General features: G+C 31.7%; 1 long non-coding RNA gene across 1 annotated transcript; it reads left to right on the top strand.

The window, feature by feature from the left end:
* The first annotated feature begins 2,212 nt into the window (after positions 1-2,212).
* Positions 2,213-5,600, top strand: LOC135149344 (uncharacterized). The gene is made up of 3 exons (XR_010287763.1): positions 2,213-2,383; positions 4,210-5,119; positions 5,283-5,600. It is a non-coding gene; the product is annotated as an uncharacterized LOC135149344 (long non-coding RNA).
* Positions 5,601-5,802: the final 202 nt, after the last annotated feature.

The raw sequence follows: 5,802 nt of genomic DNA on the forward strand, positions 1-5,802 counted from the left end.
CGAGTCAAGAATGAAACTACAAGTTGATTCCAATTTCAAACAACCGAAAATGAAGCTACAAGTTGGTATTAACTTCAAACGAGTCTGGAATGAAGCTACAAGTTGTTTCCAACTCATTTAGCAAAAAAAATGGTTGTTTCCAACTTCAATCTAGTCAATAATGAAGCTACAAGTTTCCGGGCTCAAACGAGTCAAGAATGAAACTACAAGTTGATTCCAATTTCAAACAATCGAAAATGAAGCTACAAGTTGTTTCCCACTTCAATCTAGTCAATAATGAATCTACAAGTTGTTTCCGGGCTCAAACGAGTCAAGATTGAAACGACAAGTTGATTCTAATTTCAAACCACCGAAAATGAAGCTACAAGTTGGTTTCAACTTCAAACAAGTCCGAAATGAAGTTACAAGTTGTTTCCAACTAATTTTGCAAAAAAAAGTTATTTCCAACTTCAATCTAGTCAATAATAAAGCTACAAGTTGTTTCCGGGCTCAAACGAGTCAAGAATGAAAGTACAAGTTGATTCCAATTTCAAACAACCGAAATTGAAGCTACAAGTTGTTTTCAACTTCAAACGAGTCCGGAATGAAGCTAAAAATTATTTCCAATTTCAATCTAGTCAATAATGAAGCTACAAGTTGTTTCCAGGCTCAAACGAGTCAAGAATGAAACTACAAGTTGATTCTAATTTCAAACAACCGAAAATGAAGCTACAAGTTGTTTTCAACTTCAAACGAGTCCGGAATGAAGCTAAAAATTGTTTCCAACTTCAATCTAGTCAATAATGAAGCTACAAGTTGTAACATCCCAGATTTTCAGAATTAGTTTATTAAAGTCGAAATAAGTTTTTGAATATTATTATTGGCTTTAATTGACTTTTATCTGATAAGATGAATGGTCTGTGTAGTATAAGTATAATTGTGATGTGGAATTATAAGGTTTAAACAGATTATGCATCCTCCTTCTTCTGTGATTTTGTATATTTTCACGACCCGGATTTTTCAAAAATTTGTTTATTGTTATGAAAGTTATTTTCTTAGAATGAAAGGAATAAAGTTTATTATTTTATTCCAGTTTAAGGTGTTTTCAAAAAAATTGTATATTTAAATTCCGGGTTATTGTGTTATCAATACAGGGTTGTGTTTTCAAAATTATATTTCATATAATTGATTTTAAAGATTTAAAAGATTGTTATTGTTACAAGGCTAAATGCTGCATGTGAATTGTGAGTTTAATTAGTTATAATAATTTGCATGAATTTTGGTGTAAATTGATTTTCAGTAATTGGTAATTATACGTGCTAGAACTGTGGATTTAATTATTGATATTATCAGAATGAGTCATATTTTATTTAGATATTTTCAAATGATTTATATATGGATATATGAATGTCCTTTCAAAACTCATTTCGAATATTATTTCTGAAAGTACAGAGATTTGTCATGCAAAAGTTAGATGGTTAATATTTCAATATATGCATTACTTGATTAAGTGTTACGTGTGTAATGGTCGTGTAACTAGTTATGATTATTTATGAATATTACATGAATATTTGGTAAATTATATGAGGACTAGTTTGCTATTTTGATTGCTTATATATGTTGCAATCGCGAGTTTTCAATTTTTATATTCTCATAATAAAATATGGAACATTTGGGTATTTTCCTGATAAATTATGAATAGTATGTGATATTTATATAAATTGTTATGAGAATTGTATTATTTGGTTTATTGAATTGACTGCTCATATGTGTTCGGATTTGAGATATTTTAATTTCTATATGATCAGGATAAAATATAGTTTATTTAGATATGTTTATATTAATTTTGGATTGCTACGTGATTTTATAATTGATTTGTGAATTTAATTTTGTTTAATTATCATTTATATTAAAATAGTTATTTAGCATTTTAAACCCCGTGGGCGTTCGGGAAAATTTCGCCATTAGGCTATTTGGGACATTCTGAGCATTTCTCGTGTTTTAACTTTTTCAATCTGGAGCACGGTTTGCCCCATAAATGATCCGGTACGGTTTTGTTAATATTTTTAAAGTAATAATTATCTGGTTGTCTCGTAATGCGTGAAGCATATTCCAGGAATATTCCAAAGCATATTCAAAAAATATTCCAAAGCATATTCAAGGAATATTCTCTTATCTTCTTCTATAAATAGTCCTTTCTATAATTTTTCGCGCGTATAATCATTTCGTCAGTTTCTCTGCACGAATACCGAGAGAAAACGAACGGGTGTTCTTCGTGTTCTTCATAATCAAACGAGGATTTGAAAGCGTTATTGGAATCCGATGGAGGCGTATAAATAGTCAAAACGAAGCTCTCGACGCGTAGAATCTAGTACAATCATCCGTTTATGTGCAGATTTGTCAGGTGATTTTATATTAATTTTACAAAATTCGAATTATTATAATTTTAAATATGAATTTTCGCAAACGTGCTTGTTTTATTGTTTTGATGATTCCATGTTGTAGAGCGTCTCCTGCCATTCGTTTTCATATATTATATGTTGAATTTCGAGTTCGGAATCATATAGAAAAGTCAGTTTGATTATTGGGTTGTGTTCTTGAGTGTTCTTGAAGGTTTGCAATCGATTTTTGGGTGTTTATAATCTGTTAAATCTGGGTATAATCAGAGGCTGTAGTTGTGTATAGAATGAGAAGAGGAATATGTAGGAATGATTTTTGAGTGTGGAGAAGCTCGGGAGTGGCCGGATCGGAAGGTATGAAGCTCGCCGTCGCCGGCGGGTTTCTTATCAAAAATCCGGGATATCCTCAATTTATTTGGTGATTTTGATTGCTTGGGTAAGTTCCTGGTAGTGTATACTCGAATTCTGGAGAGTTTGGAGGAAGGTGGTGGCCTGTGCGGTGTTTTCCGGCGAGGCCAGGGGGCGGCGGCAGCGAAATTGCTGTTTAGCCCCCAGACTTTTAAAGATGATGAAGTCATTGTACCCAGGTTTTAAAACTTACAAAACACCCCCTGTAACTTTTAAAAGTTGCACTTTAAACCCTGGCCGAAAACTTTCAAAAGTTTACAAAATAAACCTTCTGATTTTAATTTTCAAAAATTGTTTTATTTAATTATTTTAATTTCAAAAATGCTTTTTAATTACTTCTTTATTCAAAAATAAATCTGAAATTAGTTTATTAATTAAATTTAATTAGTAATTAATTATTTTAATTGGTCAATTAATTTTAATATTAATTGATTAATTATTTTAATTAACTATTAATTGATTTTAATTGATTAATTAATTAGATTTAATGATTTCTTTTGATTTAAAAATTCCGAGAAATAGTTTCGAGCTTTGGATTATTTTTCTAAAATATGCTCGAGGCTCGTTAATTGATTTCAAATGATTTTGGATCCGATCTTGAGCAATCAAACTTGATTATTTATTCAAAAATGGATTCCTTTATCTGTTTTAATTCCGAAAAATGTCTAGAAATTCCAGAAAATTCTCGAAAAATCATTTTTAACCTGAGACTTGATTGGATATCGATTGGGATGGGAAACCTTATGTGCAATGTGCTGTCTGCTGTCTGTGTGATATGTTATATGTCGATAGGAAGTTAGAAAACTGTTTTGTTAATAACTTTTGATCCGCAATTCAGAATCGAGTGAAACGAAAAAGAGGTTAAAGCTTAGAAACTCTAGTTTAATATAATGTAACAATATGATTGAGTTTCCAATGTGTATAAAGATTGTTGAAAATGCATAATGTGACTATACGTTATCTATTTGCTATATAGTGATGATTATATGAAATACGTGTCCATTTGAGTTGATAAATGATTTGGGAGACATAGCATCTTGTCTTGATTAATGTTGAATAAGAATATGTAGATTACAGGAATTTGAGTTGATTGATTGGTTGTTGGTTGAAATAGGTTAACAGATGGATAGTCCTATAAATAGACAAGACACTGTCAGCTTTTCAATAGGATTTATATGGTTATTGAGTTGTAGTATGCTACATGGAGTATGATGTGACTATATGATAGAGTCAAAGCATGATTATATGTTAAGTGATATCTGATAAGTGCATAGAGATTATATAGGGTGATATGTGAGTATGTGTTAAATGCTATCGATATACGTGATATGTATATGCGATAGGTTATGATACCGAGTTTGATAAGTAAGATAAGAATCAATAGATTATTTAGTAATTATGGTAGTATTTTATTCTCTTAAAGGATTTGGACGAGGCGTATACGATTGAAGACGTACAGAAGGTCAAATGATGTTGCAAAGCGAATAAGGAACGAGTCGAGAAAGCGAAGTCGTATTACGAATAGAGTATATACAGAGATGGTCTGGAGGTTATGATATGCATAGATTGTGAATTGGAAAGATGAGATTAAGCTATGTGTGTGGAGGCGGATTTAAGGCAAGTTTTCCTAAGTCCTTCCTCATATATATATTGCATGCTCTGATTATTCTGTCAAGATTATGATATTGTTTATACTGAAACCCTTCTCAAATAAACTCTTACTTCTGAGAATGAAACCCATGCTTGTTTTCTTCTTCCAAATTTTGAAAAGCCAAACACCTAATTACTCTCAAATTCTATTACAAGTATTTTGATCCATTCCTTCCAACCCTCAAGATTTTGAAAATGTCAGCTTTACAAATTAATTCGAAGTTCAGATTGTCATTGAAGCATGTGTTGCTCAGTGATAGTTAGAACTTAGAATGAATTGAGATCTTCTTGATTATTCAACCCACCATTATCAGGCTAGTTAACTTAGCCGATGATGGAGGATACTGAATAGTTAAGGACTTCTTGAATTTTGATTTATATAAGGATGATTCTTAAAAGTTGGTTTGGAATATTTCTGTTGTTGATAATGATTATCATTTTGTTCTATTGATTGATCTGTCTATTGATTTAAATTGTTAGAATTGGATTAGTTTTTATAAAATATGTGGACCAGACTCGTGGTCAAGACCAGATTCGTGGTCAATTATAGGCCAATGTGTGCCTTGGATCCAGTATAGAGAACAGGGCTGTGTGCCATGTTCGGGGTTAGTGCGTGACTGATCAGCAGCCTAACCTTTGGTTTTTAAGTAAAAATGTGATGAATCCAATTCGACAATTCTTCTGTAAGTTTGAATTCTGATTTCAATTGATGACAAGAATTGTGAAGTTTTCAATTACATATCTTGATCTTGTGAACCCTGATAAGATATTCAGGACTATTATTGCTTATATACACTTGCTGAGCATTGTTGCTCACCCTTGCTATTCCTTTTTTTACCATTTCAGAAAAGCTTAAAGATGAATTGCATGATTGAGATTGCGAGTATGGCTAAGGCTAGGCGAGGAGTCAGAGTATAGAGTATACAGAGGACAAGTGGAAATGTTCAGGGAGATTGTCAAGGTTGGTTCTAGATAGAATTGTTGAGATTCAGTTGTAATCATAATTTAAATAGATTGGCAGTGATTCTTCTCATCGAAGATGATCTGAGGTTGTAAGACATTTTTTTATTTATAGTGGTTGATTCTAATTTCAATACTGTGACCTGGATGCGATCCTGTTTTTAGGGGGTTAAAGTGTTTTCTTTTAAATCTTTTATTAAAGTCTTCAAGTTTTAAATCCTTTGATTTTATTATCTTTTTAAAGAAATACAGGTTTTCAAAAGTGTTTTAAAATGGCTGTGTGTGGTGACGTCAGAATCCAGACCCCCGGATTCTCGGGCTGTCACAGTTGGTATCAGAGCAACAGGTTATAAGTTATTGAAATTAGAATATAGATTGTGGTTATAAGTTTTATAGAGAAGAAGTG

This window comes from Daucus carota, chromosome 9, assembly GCF_001625215.2.
Source record: "Daucus carota subsp. sativus chromosome 9, DH1 v3.0, whole genome shotgun sequence".
Taxonomy (NCBI): domain Eukaryota; kingdom Viridiplantae; phylum Streptophyta; class Magnoliopsida; order Apiales; family Apiaceae; genus Daucus; species Daucus carota.